Below are 22,488 nucleotides of genomic sequence, written 5' to 3' on the forward strand. Positions count from 1 at the left end.
TAAACAAGCAGAAACTCTCTCTCTGTGAAATAGGCCTGATATCCATCACTGAACTAACTAATGATAAAACCAGAGAGCTGAGAAACAATGCCCTTCTCACATACTGTAACATGTAGACTCTGACTTTAACCGGTAGTTCACAGTGTCATTAAACTTAAACTGACACTGACGGTTCAATCTCACATTAGGATAATCCTAATCTAAACCAACACACACATAGGCTACAGTAGGAACACAGAAAGGCATGGTATTTATGCACTTCTGTCAATGACAGCTGCTTTCGTCATTTTGTCCGTGAGAATGTATGTATGGTGTGAAACTATAGTAGCAGTTATTGAAGAATGTGCACGTGCGTGTGTGTGATTCTCTCTGGGTGTAGCTCTGGGAGTGAAGGTATTTCCCTGCATTCCTGGGATGGAGCAAGTCTCAATATGTCCAAAGTCTAAAGAGAGTTCCTCAACAACATACCAGTGTTTCTGTTCACCAGCTCTACACCACCACCCATACACATCAACAATAAGTCAGGAGACAAGGAAATGGTGGCAAAAACAAGGAAAGAAAAAAAGAACAAGTAAGAGAGGACAGAAAAGAAGCGGAAGAGAGACAGACAGAGAAATGTCATGCAGTGTGTACTAAAGGAGGTGTCCATGTGTTCAAGCTTTGAGCTGTGCTGCTTTCGGGTGTTGCTCAATAATAAACTCTGTGTGTGTGTGTGTGTGTGTGTGTGTGTGTGTGTGTGTGTGTGTGTGTGTGTGTGTGCGTGCCTGTGTGTGTGTGTGCCTGCGTGAATGCCTGTGCATTACCAGGGAATCACAGAGATTGATATTGATTACCTATCAGATCATAGCCTTGGTTGACAAGGTCGAGGGACTCTTTCTATGTTCTAGATCCATTGTTAACTAATCTTGTCCACCAGTTAGTTCTCGCTCTGTACAGTATATGTTGTAGCAATTGAACCTAATAATAATAATAATAATAACAACAATAATACATTCTATTTATATAGCGCTTTTCAAGGACCCAATGTCGCTGTGAGCTCATAATCCCTTCCTTTTCATATCTCTCTCTATCTTTCTTTCTTATTGTTTTGTCCCATGCAGACATGCATTCGTACATCTTCCCCTTCTGACTCACAGACAGCTGACTGACAGCACCTCAGACAATGACATCTGTCTCTATTTGAACAAATCTAACACAATGGTAAATCAACTGCAGGCAACTGTTATTGGTTCAGGGGTGTGTCAGAAATATTTTTGCTATTTTCACTATCACAATTATTGGCGCACTTGGTTTTGATGAATAAACAAGTTGTGGGTGTGTCGAGGCTTGGTCTCTCACTGGCCAATCAGAGCGTGCGCAATGGCGAAATATGTGGTTGCTTCAAGTTGTGTATTTACAGTCTTTTATGTATTGCCATGGAATCAACTCCAATTCCAATGTTAGTCCGTTATAGTTTGTTAAATGACTTACAGAAACTAAATAACAAAATGTAGACCTATCTTTGCTAAATACGTTAAGTAATTGCTTGGTTTTATTGTGAAAATATATACATAGAATTCGCACTGATATAGGGGCTAGGCTTACTGTAAATTGCATTTTGGCTGAGCATGGACATGCCAAACGTTGTCAATAAGCAAGATTAAATTAATGATTGATAAGGCCTAAAAAGAGAACGAATAATCCTAATCAAATTGAAACAACAACTTGTTTTAAATCGGCTGTCACACTTAGAGGCACCATAATTTCTCCCCATGGGTATATAATATTAAAACAACGCAGACTATTGAGGGTTTTACGCACATCCAAACTTTTCACAGTAGCTGGACAAAGATCCAATATAAATAGAAGGGGAGAATGTCCACACACCGTTATACTGCTCCCAAATAGGCCTATGTTTTATGAACATAATCGGAATGTCAGCTCACTGTTTTACTCCTCTCAAACTTGATCATTGAATAAAGCTTTGGTGAATGAGATTTATTTCCAAGAGGTTTCAGGAGCCAAACCCTTTATCGACAGTCTTGACTACTTCACAATTGCATTGGGTAGACAAAAAAAAAAGCCTTAATTGAGAGGAGGTGAGGCTATACTTGGTTTTTAATTAAATTTAATGAAATAGGAAAAAAACATCAGGTTTTTATGTTTCTAAATACAGGCACCAAAAGCACATTATGCTACTCTTGTTCAATGGGCATATGGGCGGCGTGCGTCACGGCTGGATAGTCGGAGTTTCCGCTGTCAAAAACTGTGTTAACGCTCAAACCAGCTTTTGGTTGGTCTTAAATATCCCTATCAGCGCTCCCTGAAATTAGCACTTTGGATCATGTTTTTAAGGACACAGCTAAAATATTTCCACCTCTCCCATCTGAGCGCAAGCGTGCTGATGTTAGACAGGTAAATTGCCGAACCTGGCGTTAGAGCTGGAAAATGCCAGTGCGCCAGTTTTTACATGACGAAATTGAAACTAACGCGCGTTTGACACGAGCGCTGCCTTAACAGCAGCCGAAAATAGATCCCACTCTCTGTCAGAGAGCTGTTTACACTGCGTGTCTGTGGTCTGTCAAACCATGGAAGGGATTCGTACAGTTTTTTTAATCGCTTCGGTGCAATTTTCACAACTCTTAGTACAAAACCCAAAACAGATCAATAAGGCAGTTGTTTCAAAATTCTAAGGACATTTTCAATTGACTAAGTACATCACACAAAATCATACAGTCACTTTTTCACCAAACTTAATAAGTGTTTAATCTAGATACATGTTTCACACTGCAATGTTGGTAGAGCATGGCGCTTGCAACGCCAGGGTTGTGGGTTCGTTTCCCACGGGGGGGGGGGGGGGGGGGGCAGTATGAAAATGTATGCACTCACTAACTGTAAATCGCTCTGGATAAGAGTGTCTGCTAAATGACTAAAATGTAAAATGTAAATACATGTTCATATAAAGTAATTGCCTTTCACAATGCAATGCTCACATTACTTTTGACATGATTCTCTTCTCTTTTGTTAAAATATATTTTACTATTACTTAATCCAACTGCTCTTAATTGATGATCACTTAAACATTTGGTAAAAGTGAAGTCAAAGTCAATACTGTAAACTGGTTTGTCTGCTACAGATTAGCAGATGTTACAGCTGGTGCAGCAAAATGCTTGTGTTTCTAGTTCCTACAGTGCAGTAATACAATATCAATTGGGGGGCGGGACTCATACTGCTTTACTAAAATTGCATTGGCCAATACAGTGCTGTAATACTGTAATATATGCCATTTACATAGCAGACGCTTTAATCCAAAGTGACAACAGTCCACACATTTTGGTATGTGACCCCAGTGGAACATGTATGACTGTCATCCCCATGAGCGTTCCACCCTCCTTCAGGCCATGGATGATGCATGGCTTGGATTCGCCATGCCAAAAGGTTTTTCCCCAGGTGCATGAACAATGAGGATATTCACTGCAATTTCGATGGGAACCTATGGTCAAATGCTCAAGACAGGCTTGATGCAAACTAGTGCCTGCTAAACATTGTTAATTTAATTTCTTCAATGATCACACCTTTTTTATTTTATTTTATTTATTTCACCTTTATTTAACCAGGTAAGCCAGTTGAGAACAAGTTCTCATTTACAACTGCGACCTGGCCAAGATAAAGCAAAGCAGTGCGATAAAAACAACAACACAGAGTTACATATGGGGTAAAAAAACATAAGGTCATAAAATACAACAGAAAATATATATACAGTGTGTGCAAATGTAGCAAGTTATGGAGGTAAGGCAATAAATAGGCCATAGTGCAAAATAATTACAATTAGTATTAACACTGGAATGCTAGATGTGCAAGAGATTATGTGCAAATAGAGATACTGGGGTGCAAAAGAGCAAAATAAATAACAATATAGGGATGAGGTAGTTGGGTGGGCTAATTTCAGATGGGCTGTGTACATGTGCAGTGATCGGTAAGGTGCTCTGACAACTGATGCTTAAAGTTAGTGAGGGAGATAAGAGTCTCCAGCTTCAGAGATTTTTGCAATTTGTTCCAGTCATAGGCAGCAGAGAACTGGAAGGAATGGCGGCCAAAGGAGGTGTTGGCTTTGGGAATGACCAGTGAGATATACCTGCTGGAGCGCAGACTACGGGTGGGTGCTGCTATGGTGACCAATGAGCTAAAATAAGGCGGGGATTTGCCTAGCAGTGATTTATAGATGGCCTGGAGCCAGTGGGTTTGACGACGAACATGTAGTGAGGACCAGCCAACAAGAGCGTACAGGTCACAGTGGTGGGTAGTGTATGGGGCTTTGGAGACAAAACGGATGGCACTGTGATAGACTACATCCAATTTGCTGAGTAGAGTGTTGGAGGCTATTTTGTATATGACATCGCCGAAGTCAAGGATCGGTAGGATAGTCCGTTTTAGGAGGGCATGTTTGGCAGCATGAGTGAAGGAGGCTTTGTTGCGAAATAGGAAGCCGATTCTAGATTTAACTTTGGATTGGAGATTCTTAATGTGAGTCTGGAAGGAGAGTTTACAGTCTAACCAGACACCTAGGTATTTGTAGTTGTCCACATACTCTAGGTCAGACCCGTCGAGAGTGGTGATTCTAGTCGGGTGGGCGGGTGCCAGCTGCGTTCGATTGAAGAGCATGCATTTAGTTTTACTAGTGTTTAAGAGCAGTTGGAGGCTACTGAAGGAGTGTTGTATGGCATTGAAGCTCGTTTGGAGGTTTGTTAACACAGTGTCCAATGAAGGGCCAGATGTATACAAAATGGTGTCGTCTGCGTAGAGGTGGATCTGAGAGTCACCAGCAGCAAGAGCGACATCATTGATAAACACGGAGAAAAGAGTCGGCCCAAGAATTGAACCCTGTGGCACCCCCATAGAGACTGCCATAGGTCCAGACAACAGGCCCTCCGATTTCACACATTGAACTCTATCTGAGAAGTAGTTGGTGAACCAGGCGAGGCAGTCATTTGAGAAACCAAGGCTATTTAGTCTGCCAATAAGAATGCGGTGGTTGACAGAGTCGAAAGCCTTGGCCAGGTCGATGAAGACGGCTGCACAGTACTGTCTATTATCGATCGCGGTTATAATATCGTTTAGGACCTTGAGCGTGGCTGAAGTGCACCCATGACCAGCTCGGAAACCGGATTGCATAGCGGAGAAGGTACGGTGGGATTCGAAATGGTTGGTGATCTGTTTGTTAACTTGGCTTTCAAATACTTTCGAAAGGCAGGGCAGGATGGATATAGGTCTGTAACAGTTTGGATCTAGAGTGTCACCCCCTTTGAAGAGGGGGATGACCGCGGCAGCTTTCCAATCTCTGGGGATCTCAGACGTTACGAAAGAGAGGTTGAACAGGCTAGTAATAGGGGTTGCGACAATTTCGGCAGCTAGTTTTAGAAAGAAAGGGTCCAGATTGTCTAGCCCAGCTGATTTGTAGGGGTCCAGATTTTGCAGCTCTTTCAGAACATCAGCTGTCTGAATTTGTGTGAAGGAGAAGCGGGGGGGGGCATGGGCAAGTTGCAGCAGAGGGTGCAGAGTTGGTGGCCGGGGTAGTGGTAGCCAGGTGGAAAGCATGGCCAGCCGTAGGAAAATGCTTGTTGAAATTCTCGATTATTGTAGATTTATCGGTGGTGATAGTGTTTCCTAGCCTCAGTGCAGTGGGCAGCTGGGAGGAAGTGATCTTATTCTCCATGGACTTTACAGTGTCCCAAAACTTTTTGGAGTTAGTGCTACAGGATGCAAATTTCTGTTTGAAAAAGTTAGCCTTTGCTTTCCTAACTTCCCTGAAAAGTTGCATATCGCGGGGGCTATTTGATGCTAATGCAGTACGCCACAGGATGTTTTTGTGCTGGTCAAGGGCAGTCAAGTCTGAGGAGAACCAGGGGCTATATCTGTTCTTAGTTCTGTATTTTTTGAATGGGGCATGTTTATTTAAGATTGAGAGGAAATTACTTTTAAAGAACAACCAGGCATCCTCTACTGACGGAATGAGATCTATATCCATCCAGGATACCTGGGCCAGGTCAATTAGGAAGGCCTGCTCGCTAAAGTGTTTTAGGGAGCGTTTGACAGTGATGAGGGGTGGTCGTTTGACCGCGGACCCGTTACGGACGCAGGCAATAAGGCAGTGATCGCTGAGATCCTGGTTGAAGACAGCGGAGGTGTATTTCGAGGGTAAGTTAGTCAGGATGATATCTTTGATCACACATGGTATAGAAATTATGGAAATTTGATGTTCAGTCAATTTTAATGGGTAGTGCAAGTGTATTGCCTAATGTGAAAACAGTGTAATGTACTGTAATTTACAGTACTATAGCATACTACATTCAAAGGGCAATTTGTATGTGTCTTAAATTTTTTGCTATTGGATTAACTGGTTGTACCTGGCGCCGACGAAGACGAGCTCTTACGAAACTTTGCAGTATTTTGTTTTTTTTATGTATTATGTTTTACATTATTAGCTCAGAAAGTGTTTTGTATCATTACATACAGCCGGGGAAAACTATTGGATATCAGAGCGGCGGTAACTCACCAGCATTAAGACCAGGAATACGACGTTCCTGAAGCAGATCCTTTGTTTGCTCTCCCCAGGGCAACTGAATTGATTCCAGCGGCTGACCCAAAACATCGCTGGCGGAGGATAGGCACTCGAGGCGGCCTGCTGGTTAGCCTTAGGAGGCGCGCACACCACCCACCGCTTCCAAGTATACTACTCGCTAATGTTCAGTATCTGGTTAACAAGGTTGACGAACTCCGGGCAAGGATTTCTTTCCAGAGAGACATCAAGGCCTGTAACATACTTTGTTTCACGGAAACATGGCTCTCTTGGGATATTCTGTCGAAATATGTCCAGCCAGAGGGGTTCTCAGTTCATCGCGCAGACAGGAATAAATATCTCTCCGGGAAGCAGAAGGGCGGAGGTGTGTGTTTCGTGATTAATGACTAATGGTGTAATTGTAGTAACATACAGGATCTCGAGTCCTTTTGTTCACCCGACCTAGAATATCTCACAATCAAATGGCGACCGTAATATCTCCCAATAGAATTTTATTCGGTTATAGTCACGGCCGTGTATATCCCCCCTCAAGCCGATACCACGATGGCCCTCAAAGAACTTCACTGGACTTTATGCAAACTGGAAACCACATATCCTGAGGCTGCATTTATTGTAGCCGGGGATTTTAACAAAGCAAATTTGAGGACTAGGCTGCCGAAGTTCTATCAACATATCGACTCAGTAATCAGCTGCCAAAATCCTCGACCATTGCTATTCGAACTTCCGGGATGGTTATAAGGCCCTCCCCTGCCCTCCTTTCGGCAAATCTGACCACGACTCCATTTTGCTCCTCCCTTCCTATAGGCAGAAACTCAAACAGGAAATACCCGTGCTAAGGACTATTCAAAGCTGGTCTGACCAATCGGAATCCACGCTTCAAGATTGTTTTGATCACGCGGACTGGGATATGTTCCGGGTAGCTTCCGAAAATAATTTAGATGAATACATTGAGACGGTGACTGAGTTTATCAGGAAGTGTATAGGTGATGTTGTGCCCACTGTGACTATTAAAACCTACCCTAACCAGACACCGTGGATAGATGGCAGCATTCGCGCAAATCTGAAATCGCGAACCACCGCATTCAACCATGGCAAGGTGACTGGGAATATGGAAGAATACAAACAGTGTAGCTACCCACTCAAGGCAATTCAACTGGCAAAACATCAGTATAGAGACAAAGTTGAGTCGCAATTCAACGGCTCAGACAAAAGACGTATGTGGCAGGGTCTACAGACAATCATGGACTACAAAAGGAAAACCAGCGACGTCTCGCTTCCAGACAAGCTAAACACCTTCTTCGCCCGCTTTGAGGATAACACAGTGCCACTGACGAGGCCCACTACCAAGGACTGTGGCCTCTCCTTCTCCGTGGCCGACGTGATTAAGACATTTAAGCATAACCCCCGCAAGGCTGCCGGCCCAGATGGCATCCCTAGCCGCGTCCTCAGAGCATGCGCAGACCTGCTGGCTAGTGTGTTTATGGACATATTCAATCTCTCCCTTTCCCAGTCTGCTGTCCCCACATGCTTCAAGATGGCCACCATTGTTCCTGTACCCCAGAAAGCAAAGGTAACTGAACTAAATGACTATCGCCCTGTAGCACTCACCTCTGTCATCATGAAGTGCTTTGAGAGACTAGTCAAGGATCATATCACCTCTACCTTACCTGTCACCCTAGACCCACTTCAATTTGCTTACCGCCCCAATAGATCCAAAGACGATGCAATTGCCATCACACTGCCCTATCCCATCTGGACAAGAGGAATACCTATGTAAGAATGCTGTTCATTGACTATAGCTCAGCATTCAACACCATAGTACCCTCCAAGCTCATCATTAAGCTCGAGGCCCTGGGTCTGAACCCCGCCCTGTGCAACTGGGTCCTGGACTTCCTGACGGGCCACCCTCAGGTGGTGAAGGTAGGAAACAACATCTCCACTTCACTGATCCTCAACACTGGGGCCCCACAAGGGTGCGTGCTCAGCCCCCTCCTGTACTCCCTGTTCACCCATGACTGCGTGGCCAAGCACGCCTCCAACTCAATCATCAAGTTTGCAGATGACACAACAGTAGTAGGCTTGATTACCAACAATGACGAGACCGCCTACAGGGAGGAGGTGAGGGCTCTGGGAGTGTGGTGCCAGGAAAATAACCTCTCACGCAACGTCAACAAAACAAAGGAGATGATTGTGGACTTCAGGAAACAGCAGAGGGTGCACCCCCCATCCACATCGACAGGACCGCAGTGGAGAAGGTGGAAAGCTTCAAGTTCCTTGGCGTACACATCACCAACAAACTGAAATGGTCCACCCACGCAGACAGTGTGTAGTTCTGTAGCCTGTCAACTATGTGTCTGTCTATCCCTGTTCTCCCCTCTCTGCATAGGCCATACAAACGCTTCACACCGCGTGGCTGCTGCCACTCTAATCTGGTGGTCCCTGCGCGCACGACCCACGTGGAGTTCCAGGTCTCCGGCAGCCTCTGGAACTGCCGTTCTGCGGCCAACAAGGCAGAGTTCATCTCAGCCTATGCTACCCTCCAGTCCCTCGACTTCTTGGCGCTGACGAAAACATGGATTACCACAGAAAACAGAAAAACTCCTACTGCTCTTTCCTCCTCTGACCATGTGTTCTCGCATACCCCGAGAGCATCTGGTCAGCGGGCAGTGGCACAGGAATCCTCATCTCTCCCAAGTGGACATTCTCTCTTTTTCCCTGACCCATCTGACTATCTCCTCATTTGAATTCCATGCTGTCACAGTCACTATCCCATTCAAGCTTAACATCCTTGTCATTTATCGCCCTCCAGGTTCCATTGGAGAGTTCATCAATGAGCTTGACGCCTTGATAAGTTCCTTTCCTGAGGATGGCTCACTCCTCACAGTTCTGGGTGACTTTAACCTCCCTACATCTGCCTTTGACTCATTTCTCTCTGCCTCCTTCTTTCCACTCCTTTCCTCTTTTGACCTCACCCTCTCACCGTCCCCCCCTACTCACAAGGCAGGCAATACGCTTGACCTCATCTTTACTAGATGCTGTTCTTCTACTAATCTCACTGCAACTCCCCTCCAAGTCTCCGACCACTACTTTGTATCCTTTTCTCTCTCGCTCTCCTCCAACACTACTCACTCTGCCCCTACTCCGATGGTAATGTGCCGTCGCAACCTTCGCTCTCTCTCTCCCACTACTCTCTCCTCTTCCATCCTATCATCTCTTCCCTAAATCCTTCTCCCTCCGATCTCCTGATTCTGCCTCCTCAACCCTCCTCTCCTCCCTTTCTGCATCTTTTGACTCTATGTCCTCTATCCTCCCGGCCGGCTCGGTCCTCCCCTCCTGCTCCGTGGCTTGACGACTCATTGCGAGCTCACAGAAGAGGGCTCCGGGCAGCCGAGCGGAAATGGAGGAAAACTAGACTCCCTGTCATCTTTTCACTCCCTCCTCTCTACATTCTCTTCCTCTGTTTCCGCTGCTAAAGCCACTTTCTACCACTCTACATTTCAAGCTGCCTCTAACCCTAGGAAGCTCTTTGTCACCTTCTCCTCCCTGCCGAATCCCCCTCCTCCTCCCCCTCCCTCATCCCTCTCTGTGGATGACTTCGTCAACCATTTTGAAAAGAAGGTTGACGACATCCGATCCTCATTCATGAAGTCAAATGACACCGCTGGTCCTGCTCACACTGCCCTACCCTATGCTTTGACTTCTTTCTCCCCTCTCTCTCCAGATGAAATCTTGAGACTTGTGACGGCCGGCCACCCAACAACCTGCCAGCTTGACCCTATCCCCTCCTCTCTTTTCCAGACCATTTCCGGAGAACTTCTCCCTTACCTCACCTCGCTCATCAACTCATCCTTGACCGCTGGCCATGTCCCTTCAGTCTTCAAGAGAGCGAGAGTTGCACCCCTCCTCAAAAAACCTACACTCGATCCCTCCGATGTCAACAACTGCAGACCAGTATCCCTTCTTTCTTTTTTCTCCAAAACTCTTGAGCGTGCCGTCTCTAGCCAACTCTCCTGCTATCTCTCTCAGAATTACCTTCTTGATCCAAACCAGTCAGGTTTCAAGACTGGTCATTCAACTGAGACTGCTCTTCTCTGTGTCACGTAGGCTCTCCGCACTGCTAAAGCTAACTCTCTCTCCTCTGCTCTTATCCTTCTAGACCTATCCGCTGCCTTTGATACTGTGAACCATCAGATCCTCCTCTCCACCCTCTATGAGTTGGGCATCTACGGCGCTGCTCACTCTTGGATTGTGTCCTACCTGACAGGTCGCTCCTACCAGGTGGCGTGGCGAGAATCTGTCTCCGCACCACGTGCTCTCACCACTGGTGTCCCCCAGGGCTCAGTTCTAGGCCCTCTCCTATTCTCTCTATACACCAAGTCACTTGGCTCTGTCATATGCTCACATGGTCTCTCCTATCATTGCTACGCAGACAACACACAATTTTCTGATAACCAGGTGGCGAATCGCATCTCTGCATGTCTGGCAGACATGGATCACCACCTCAAGCTGAACCTCGGCAAGACGGAGCTGCTCTTCCTCCCGGGGAAGGACTGGCCGCTCCATGATCTCGCCATCATGGTTGACAACTCCATTGTGTCCTCTTCCCAAAGTGCAAAGAACCTTGGCGTGACCCTGGACAATACCCTGTCATTCTCCGCTAACATCAAAGCGGTGACCCGATCCTGCAGGTTCATGCTCTACAACATTCGCAGAGTACGACCCTACCTTACACAGAAAGCGGCACGGGTCCTAATCCAGGCACTTGTCATCTCCCGTCTGGATTACTGCTACTCACTGTTGGCTGGGCTCCCTGCCTGTGCCATTAAACCCCTTAAACCTATCCAGAACGCTGCAGCCCGTCTGGTGTTCAACCTTCCCAAGTTCTCTAATGTCACCCCGCTCTTCCGCACACTCCACTGGCTTCCAGTTGAGGCTCGCATCTACTACAAGACCATGGTGCTTGCCTACGGAGCTGTGAGGGGAACGGCACCTCCTTACCTTCAGGCTCTGATCAGACCCTACACCCAAACGAGGGCACTACGTTCATCCACCTCTGGCCTTCTAGCTCCCCTACCTCTACGGAAGCACAGTTCCGCTCAGCCCAGTCAAAGCTATTCGCTGCTCTGGCACCCCAATGGTGGAATAAGCTCCCCCACGACACCAGGATAGCGGAGTCACTGACCACCATCCGGAGACACTTGAAGCCCTACCTCTTTAAGGAATACCTGGAATAGTATAAAGTAATCCTTCTTCCCCCACCCCCCATTAAAAAAAAGGTGGTTGTCCCACTGGCTATCATAAGTTGAATGCACCAATTTGTAAGTCGCTCTGGATAAGAGCGTCTGCTAAATGATGTAAATGTAAATGGTGAAGAAGGCACAACAGAGCCTCTTCAACCTCAGGAGGCTGAAGAAATTCAGCTTGGCACCTAAAACCCAAACTTTTACAGATGCACAATTGAGAGCATCCTGTCGGGCTGTATCACCGCCTGGTACGGCAACTGCACCGCCCGCAACCGCAGGGCTCTCCAGAGGGTGGTGCGGTCTGCCGAACGCATTACCGGGGGCAAACTACCCGCCCTTCAAGACACATATGTGACCCGATGTCACAGGAAGGCCAAAAAGATCATTAAGGACATCAACCACCCGAGCCACTGCCTGTTCACCCCGCTATATTACTTGTTAGATATTACTGCACTGTCGGAGCTAGAAGCACAAGCATTTCGCTACACCCGCTATAACATCTGCTAAACACGTGTATGTGACAAATAAAATTTGATTTGATTTGTTAAAATTATCTTTATGTTGTGTTTTGGTGATTAAACCAATGTATTCATTATATTTCCCAGTAAACTTATATTTTGGATCAATGGTTGTGTGGTGAAAGATGTCTACCAACAAAATGAATGAACAATGAAAAGTTTTGAATGTAAGACTACGGTACAAGTGTTACCAGAGTTTTGTACTAAGAGTTTTGAAAATTCACCAAATACTGGTGAAAATAGTACCACAGCAATAAAAACATTACTGTAATAAATGACCATCTCAGACTGGGAAAGTGTGTTAGTTACTAGTCAGTTGTTATTGGTAGCCAGTTGTGTTTACAAGGCTGTAGATGATTCTATTAGAACGCTCAAAGAAACTGAGCTAAATAAACATAACACATGATACATCACACATGCTATCAAATCACCTGGGTCTGAAACCGAACACTAATAGTGTGTGTGTGTGTGTGTGTGTGTGTGTGTGTGAATGTCCTAACTTTGATGTAGAGAATACAGATCTGGACAGGGAAGTGAAGCATCATTGCATAATCACCCTGCATAGATCAAACAGCGCAACAATGGTAGACTCATGCAAGTAGACATTCAAGCACATACACACATAAGCACACACACACCAACAACTCTTCTTATAGCAGAGAGAGAGCGACACACAAGTGTAAACTTAAAGAAGCACATACAACCTTCCTGACACACACTAGTGAGACAGCAGTCCATCAAGCCCCTACTGTCTATGGCTGTCAGTCATTTATTTCTAAATGTGACCTGGTGAAGCGTTCCTCATTGTCCCAGTTTCACGGCTTCTAGTTGACCCTGCAGGAGACATGACCTGTAGTAGACTATAGAGGAGCTGGACTCTAATCTCCTCCCTCATAACTCAAGTACCTGGGCCAGTATAATCTCGATTAACCCAGAACTAAAGTATTGCGTAATTGGTCAGATGCTCGATTGAGTTCTGGGTCCATACGTTTTACGAGAAGAGTTAGAACGAGGATCGGAACCGGAACGAAGAGCTCCACTCTCTTGCAAGTTACGTAAAGTCTATGGGCCAAATGTCCCCTCCTGAAATTTGAAAGATGCTAACACCTGTGAAATCGTGATTTGTCCAAATAACCAGTGACGAAAAACCCACCGGAACTAATGCTGCTCGTTATCGCACGCATCCCGTTGTATCATGACAGATCTACACTACCATTTATGTTTACGTAGTCTGTCCATGAGAGATTAGGGCCAGTAGTGTACTGTACTATCAATAGTAAAATGTAGGGTTGAAGTCTGTTAACAAACCAACGAAGAGAACAAATACTTATGATCTAACAGAGAGAGGGAGATGAAGGGAGAGAGGGATGAACAGAGAGAGAGCGGTAATGACTACAAGCTTTCTAACACAGACTTAACCTCTAATGGGCCATTCAAAGTGACCATTATTCAGCTGTTACTCTATGACATAACAGATCCAGTGTAGTCACAGCCAAAGCCATGCAGCTAGTGAGCTGAACAATGTTGCAGTGTAGCTGTAAGTCCCCTGTAGCTCAGTTGGTAGAGCATGGCGCTTGCAACGCCAGGGTTGTGGGTTCGTTTCCCACGGGGGGCCAGTATGAAAATGTATGCACTCACTAACTGTAAGTCGCTCTGGATAAGAGCGTCTGCTAAATGACTAAAATGTAAATGTAAAATGCAGCTATGATCTTCTGATCGTTAAGCCGTGCAAATACAAACAAATTGGCTTAAAAATGCTACAATTACAACAGAAAACACCAAGATGGGGGCCTCTAAAATGTTCCCTAAAATTCAGTCCGCTGGCTGCGCCCATTGCCACGGCACTTGTCAAGCCCACCACCTAAACCCCTTTTTAATCCAGAAAGAACCCTGGTAGTGTATGGATAAAGCTGACCACCCTGTGATGGAGGATGCAACACAATGCGCAGTCCAGTATTTATAGTGGGACACAATGGAATAGGAAGTTAAATGGTCACTTTACTCCATGTACCTGTACATACACACACACACACACACACACAAACAAACACAACATCATCATCAGATCAGTTCAAGTTGGTTAACGGGTGGGTGTGCAGAAATCATGTCTTGTTCTTGCTTCATCTGTGTGCTGTTTGTCAGATGTGGATGTGGTTCACATAATCCAGTTGGCATTATGATAAGACACAGTCAGTGGTGACTCTTAAATGCAATGCAACTTAAAAAGGGGCTTCTCTTAGCGGGCAAAGTTGCATACAAAAGTTTGACAGTAAAGTGAACAACAAACATGCAAAACTGGTCATGACATGTCAAGTAATTGGGAAATAAACTGAACAGTGTGGATAAGTGTTTCTCCATCAATGGCAATGCCTTGCATCATGCATGTCACAATGAACCCACGGAATGTCATGATCTTGAGAAACCCCAGAGTGCTTTGAAAGCAAGGTCTTACAAATGGAAAATAATGGTTTCTCTCGTTGTCTCATAATTGAGTAAGGTCTGGCTTTATATAATTAAATGTGTTGACAGTCTGCTCACAATAAGACCCAGGCATTTACATTTGAGAATAATGTGAAGTAGGGGAGACCACGGTTGGTTGTCTCATGGATTGGTTGTCACTGCTTATTATTACTGTGTAATAATTTCAAGATAAACATGTGTGTCCTCTATAGGAGAGGTCATCCATGTTGTCAATTCAGGTCAGGATCACAAAACATTGAGGTGAGAGGAATATTATAATTTTTCATGAGTGAAAGTAAACATTCGTATGCTAAATTACGTTGAAAAGATGCCTAGAATGCATATTTTCCGGACGTTGAAAATACATCTGTTTCACAAGTTTAGACAGCACAGTACAGTGAAGTACAGTTTAATTCAGTACAGTACAGTCCAGTACAGTAGAGCACAGTACAGTTTAGTTTAATTTAGTAAATTAGAGTACACTACAGTACAGTCGAGTACAGTAGGACACAATACAGTACATTATACTGTACTTTACCCTACTGTGCTGTACTGAACTATACTCTACTTTACTGTACTGTATCCTACTGTGCTCTACTGTACTGAACTATACTCTACTTTTCTTTACTGTACTGAATACATTCTACTTTTATTTACTTTACTGTACTGTACTCTGCTATGCTCTACTGTATACTGTGCTGTCCAAACTTGTGAAACACAGACGTCTATGATTGGTTCAGATTTGGTCCAGTCCGGACCTGCTTGTCAAAACTGTGAGTCATGTGACTCCGACTGAGAGTCAGCAACATACACACACACACACGCCATTAACACACACACGTAAACATGCACACATGTTCCTGTTTGAAAAAGTGTTCCTTGTTTCAACAAAAACAGCTTTACCTTTTTCATTTTATCAAAATATTTCATTTTCATCCAAATATCCGATGGTTACTGTTTGTTTTATTAAGCGTTGATATGACGATTTTGAGTGGAGTAAGAACTACAATGTCAAAGCAAATATTAAACTAAGTTGAATACATTTTCACTGCACCCCCAATGTTTTGTTTGTTTGTTTGTTTTATTGTCAAATACACCGGATAGGTGCAGTGAAATGTGTTATTTTACAGTGTCCGCCATAGTAGTATAGAGCAAATTAGGGTTAACTGCCTTGCTCAAGGGTACTTCAACAGATTTTTCACCTTGTTGGCTCGGGTATTTGAACCAGCGACCTTTTGATTGCTGGCCCAAAGCTCTAACCGCTAGGCTACCTGCCGCCCACCAACCAACCCCATCCCACAACAATGAGCCAGATGTTTCACCGGATGTATAAATCTGAAGCATCCGGTTAGCGTTTCCACTCACCACCAAATATGGTGATAAGAAGAAGCCCAGTGGCCGGCAGTGGGAGAAGATGGATTTTGACATTTTGCACATTTTCTCATCGATGAAACATTTGATATCAATACAGTTTTCTGTTTCCAAAACTAAAATCTGTTACGAACAGAGTGGACTAAGTTGTGTAGATCTTTACCAAAGTTTATTTTATTTTGTATTGTTATTTAGGAGTGCACACTTGCACTTCACAAACTAGGTGTTCCCTAAGCGAAGTTTGCAAATACATGATACGAAAGTGCCAAAATCATCTCGCTAGCTCGTGCTTGTCTCTGCCCACCTCCTTACTTGTTCTGCCCACATTGATTCATTTGCTTCCATTGGAAAGGACAGGCTGTGGTCTATCTTGGGTTAGATATAAAAAATATTTGCCCATACTGTGTGACAACCAACCCTGGATGGGGCTGGTTGTCACAAGTGGTGTGTTTAATGGCTTATAACGCTATGTTGGAATAAGATATGAGGATACAAATGTTCCCCATTTCAACCCAAGACCTTGGTCTTTCTCCTAATATTGAAAATAGTATTGTAAAGATATAGCCTAATGGTGTTGAGAAATACACGAATTAGTAAAAAGTATGAAAACCAACCACGGTTTCCCCCAGTATTCGACAATGCCAACTTTCTCTTGAAGAATTCATTCGTCCCTTGCACATGAAACTGTACTGTACAATGTTTTACCCGGAATGTAGCGGATTTCAGTGCACGCCACAATCAACAGATAACATTACTGTTGGCACGTTTTCTTCATTTTCGGGGGTTACTAAAATACTAACCTCCTAGTATTCGCGCATGTTTTCGTAAAGTTTCCACTGCACTGTATGTAGCCTAATGTTTTCTTCAATAAAGGCTATTTAAATAATCAACCCAAAAAAAGTATTAAGCTACGTTGCAAAACGTAACAACACATAAGTTACAAATGTATATGCGTCTTTCTCAATTGGTAAAATGACCGAAAGTATTTTCCCGTTGACTTACCTCGTCTTGCAAACGTACGGATTATTGATTGTTTCGTGACTGATTTTTTCTTGTCTTCCTTCCCGTTTCTCGTTCTGTGATTCCGTTGATCGAGGAAGTAAGACTACTGCTCGCTTGCTCTGCAGACTGTGGCAATGTGACGTCGACCAGGTAGGCTACATACACACTGCACTGCACTGTGGACGCAACTTAGCTATTATGCTCAAGTGTCCTCGTTTGGTTTGACAGATTTTTTTATTCTCCTGTGTAACATTGAATGATCTTAATATTGTACACACATCATAAAACATTTATACCAATGGGTGACGATGATTGATTACCCTCTTCAACCTTTGACTTTACAACAGTGCAAATGCTTAGTCAAAACTGCCTCCACTCCCTCTGTGAATTTCACTGTGACTTGTTTCAGTCTTCTAAACAGGCTAGAGCTGAGTGTATGTGCAGTGCTGGGAGTATGTCTGTCCTAAAACTCTGTATGTGGGAGAAGACTTGGGCTGAGTTTTAAGTAAATTGCTGATGTGTGTGGGTTTGGATCACACGGCTAGGCTGTGGGGGTAGTCTGGGTTTGAGCATAACTCTGCGGGTGTGGAGGTGGTAGATTTGGCTGCTGCTAGCACTGTCCCTGAGGCTAAACTGGCGCTAGAACTGCAAATTACTCAACATCATCCAATGTTTCGGCATCTTGTGCAAATATATCCACCCCACACGTGCACTAGCAAGTGCACACATAGGCTCACCGCACAATCACTACTAAAGAGCTCATCCCAGAGTTAAGTGCACATCCGCTGTAGAAATAGGTCTATTAGCCATATAGATGCTATGTGTGTATGTACGCCCTGCTGTAAGGTAAGACATCTGTGGGGCAGGTAGGTCACTGCTCTACTCCAATCATGGTTACATAACAGGGATATCCTGACACATGACAGAACTGGGGAAGTCCTTATCTTGCAGGACTCCACTCTGCACACCTGTGGGTGTGGAACTCAGCTTCTGACTGCACTTTTGATTTAGCACTGCTACATTTTACATTTTAGTCATTTAGCAGACAATCTTATCCAGAGCGACTTACAGTTAGTGAGTGCATAAATTTTTTTCATACTGGCCCCCCGTGGGAAACGAACCCACAACCCTGGCGTTGCAAGCGCCATGCTCTACCAACTGAGCTACAGGGGACTTACAGCTACACTGCAACATTGTTCAGCTCACTAGCTGCATGGCTTTGGCTGTGACTACACTGGATCTGTTATGTCATACACACACACACACACACACACAAAGTTGATTATTGCCCCAAAACTATCCCACCATCCACTGACAGTGTGGGGCCAGGACCCAACATCCTCTGGCTCCAACAATCCACTGCTTCCATCTCTGTGGGTGTATGACTCTGCAATATGGACCTGTCTCTGTTTGTTCGCCCCCTGGGGTGCAGAACATGGAGGGGAGGTAAATTTAGCATGTGGAGATTACATTGAACGCTGGCTTCCTGATGGATCTGGCTCCACACAGCTGACTCTCCCAGCTCTGCACTGACATAAATGGCTCTAATGCTCTAATAGGTCACAGCTACAGTAGCCGGTCACAGCAGCCAGAGGTCACAGCAGCCGGAGGTAGATAGTGTACGACTACATCCCAAATGGCACCCCATAGAGCTCTGGTCAAAGGTAGTGCACTATATAGGGAATATGGTGCTATTTGGGACACATACATGGTTAATGAGAACATGCTCACCCAGAGGGTCCATGATGTACATGTTCCACTGATACTTCCTGACTCCTCTGTCTAGTTTACTATCTATCTCTACTACTGAGTATCTACACTGAGTGTCTTTGGTAAGTTAATGAGAACTGCTCAGTGTAACATGGTAAAGTGTTCCTTCTAACCCCCCCCCCCCCAAATTGTAAAGTGGTTATCCCACTGGCTATAGGGTGAACGCACCAATTTGCGAGTCGCTCTGGCTAAGAGCGTCTGCTAAATGACGTTAATGTGCCCTTGAGCAAGGCACTTAACCCTAATTGCTCCTGTAAGTCGCTCTGGATAAGAGCGTCTGCTAAATGACTAAAATGTAATGTAAATGTGATCAGTGATTCACAGTTAATACCACCCACCACCACTACAGACAGACAGCTTGAGCCCCAAATGGCACCCTATTCCCTATACAGGTATCGTGCATCACTTTTAAACAGGCCCTGGTCAAAAGTAGTGCACTAGGGAATAGGGTGCCATTTGGGACACAACCATTGACACAGACACAGGTGCCTATCCCCAGAGCTGGACTTTAGTGGTGTCCATCAGTGCTGCTCGCATGTTTATGTTTCTCTCTCTGCAGACCGACACTGATGACACAGAATATGGAAACCATGGCACACTCTCCATGTATATATGACACAGGGCCGGGGGGTTGAATGACTTATTTTCAGGGAGGGAGAGCGGGATGATTCTAAATGTGGACTGGTGGAGGGACGGAGGTATGGAGGAAGGGGGAAGAAGTGTAACAGTGAGTGACTTGTCAGTGTGGGCAGCATGCAGAGTCGCAAAAAAATGGGACATAACAGCTTGTCCCTCTCTTCTTCCACCCTCCTCTACCCTTCCTTTTCTCTTCTCCCCCCTCCTGTTCTCCTCTCTCTCTCTCTCCACTGAGTTGCGAGACAAGGTGCAGACCCAGAAATGTCAACCCAATGTCATGAGGAAGTATTTAGTTGTCTTTCTTTCCTCTCTTTCTCTTTCTCTGTCACGGATCCAGTTCTATGACTCTTTAAGTCTCTGAATGGGTTCAACCACCTCCTACATCCCTATTGATGATGCTTTCCATTTTTGAACATAAAGCAGCAGAAAAAACCTGTTTGTGGGTGATGCTTAATGCACAAGAAGATGAGGGTGTATATATATGGTAACCAATGGCAATACAAGTTTCAGAACTGAGAGCGAAGCTAATACACACATACACACGCCACTTTCGCCTCTGAGTGGGTCAGATAGCTTATCCTTGCCATGACGTGTGTGTCAGTGTGAATTTGGCCGTGGGAGTAAGGCAGAGTTCACACAATGCAGCTCTCACTTTGTCATTCTCTGAGGTCAGAAGGAATAGTTGAATAAGTTTACTTCATTATAGATATTTGAGCAGTCTTTAATAGTTTGCTGTGCATTTGAGAGACAATAGCCTGAGAGACAATTAGAGCTGAGGGCAGCTGATCTTACTTAGCAGTTCTGTTCTTTGTGATTGATGAGATGCATGCTTCACTCTCTGTGCCTCATGCCTGGGGTGTGTGTGTGTTAGGGTTATGACACTGTTACAGTACCATCCCACTATAACAGCATATCCTCCCACCCTCGACCTCCATCCTAAAGCAAGCAGTGCACTCAACACTCAGTCAGTGTCAGTAATGAGGACACAGGGAAGAACTAACAGGAAGAGAAGAACTGACCTCCCTTCTCTCTATTTTTAGTTCTCACTTCTCCTCTCACTATTTCTTACTTGTACAGACACCACAATTGTTCTAATATCTCACTCTATCTCCCTGTTTCATACTGTCCTGTCCTGTCCAGTTCTGTTTCTAATCTCTCACATTCAGTGTTTCCATTGAAACAGTTTGGTAGTATGGGATAATGGCGTATGACTGATAATGAAGAGTTGTTAAGAAATCCCAGGCTGGATAATAGGAACAGGTGCAGAAGGCAGGTACCAGCTTGTCTCTGGAGAAGGAGAGGATTGGAACAAATTAATGGCCATTAGTCAAGAAGAGCAGGCATCGCTGGAGTGGTATGCGGTATGAGTAGGACCTGAAGTTTTTCCTAGTCAGATCATGAAAAACTCCTGGCCCTATACATTTACATTTTACATTTTAGTCATTTAGCAGACGCTCTTATCCAGAGCGACTTACAGGAGCAATTAGGGTTAAGTGCCTTGCTCAAGGGCACATTTACGTCATTTAGCAGACGCTCTTATCCAGAGCGACTTACAAATTGGTGCATTCACCCTATAGCCAGTGGGATAACCACTTTACAATTTTTATTTTTTTGGGGGGGGGGGGGGTAGAAGGATTACTTTATCCTATCCCAGGTATTCCTTAAAGAGGTGGGGTTTCAAATGTCTCCGGAAGGTGGTGAGTGACTCCGCTGTCCTGGCGTCGTGAGGGAGCTTGTTCCACCATTGGGGTGCCAGAGCAGCGAACAGTTTTGACTGGGCTGAGCGGGAACTATGCTTCCGCAGAGGAAGGGGAGCCAGCAGGCCAGAGGTGGATGAATGCAATGCCCTCGTTTGGGTGTAGGGACTGATCAGAGCCTGAAGGTACGGAGGTGCCGTTCCCCTAACTGCTCCATAGGCAAGCACCATGGTCTTGTAACGGATGCGAGCTTCAACTGGAAGCCAGTGGAGTGTGCGGAGGAGGGGGGTGACGTGAGAGAACTTGGGAAGGTTGAACACCAGACGGGCTGCGGCATTCTGGATGAGTTGTAGGGGTTTAATGGCACAGGCAGGGAGCCCAGCCAACAGCGAGTTGCAGTAATCCAGACGGGAGATGACAAGTGCCTGGATTAGGACCTGTGCCGCTTCCTGTGTAAGGCAGGGTTGTACTCTCCGAATGTTGTAGAGCATGAACCTGCAGGATCGGGTCACCACCTTGATGTTAGCGGAGAACGACAGGGTGTTGTCCAGGGTCACGCCAAGGCTCTTCGCACTCTGGGAGGAGGACACAACGGAGTTGTCAACCGTGATGGCGAGATCATGGAACGGGCAGTCCTTCCCCGGGAGGAAGAGCAGCTCCGTCTTGCCAGGGTTCAGCTTGAGGTGGTGATCCGTCATCCATACTGATATGTCTGCCAGACATGCAGAGATGCGATTCGCCACCTGGTTATCAGAAGGGGGAAAGGAGAAGATTAGTTGTGTATCGTCAGCGTAGCAATGATAGGAGAGGCCATGTGAGGATATGACAGAGCCAAGTGACTTGGTGTATAGGGAGAAAAGGAGAGGGCCTAGAACTGAGCCCTGGGGGACACCAGTGGTGAGAGCAGGTGGTGCGGAGACAGCTTCTCGCCACGCCACTTGGTAGGAGCGACCGGTCAGGTAGGACGCAATCCAGGAGTGAGCCGCGCCGGACATGCCCAGCTCGGAGAGGGTGGAGAGGAGGATCTGATGGTTCACAGTATCAAAGGCAGCAGACAGGTCTAGAAGGACAAGAGCAGAGGAGAGGATTCAGCAGTGAGGTGAATGTGGCAAAGAGCTTCCTAGGGTTAGAGGCAGATGCTTGGAATTTAGAGTGGTAGAAAGTGGCCTTAGCAGCAGAAACAGATGAAGAAAATGTAGAGAGGAGGGAGTGAAAAGATGCCAGGTCGGCAGGGA

The 22,488-nt window shown here is 45.3% G+C and overlaps 1 protein-coding gene across 1 annotated transcript in view; it reads right to left on the reverse strand.

The window, feature by feature from the left end:
• Window positions 1–17,283, reverse strand: part of LOC311123427 (protein kinase C delta type-like) — a 28,774-nt gene extending 11,491 nt beyond the window's left edge. The window contains exon 1 of the mRNA XM_084197693.1: window positions 17,151–17,283. The gene's annotated coding sequence lies outside the window, so the exon portion shown is untranslated. The remainder of the gene's footprint in view (window positions 1–17,150) is intronic.
• Between the last annotated feature and the right edge of the window lie 5,205 nt (window positions 17,284–22,488).

The sequence above is a fragment of the Coregonus lavaretus genome, assembly GCF_964263955.1.
Source record: "Coregonus lavaretus genome assembly, contig: HAP1_SCAFFOLD_1070, whole genome shotgun sequence".
NCBI classification, from domain to species: domain Eukaryota; kingdom Metazoa; phylum Chordata; class Actinopteri; order Salmoniformes; family Salmonidae; genus Coregonus; species Coregonus lavaretus.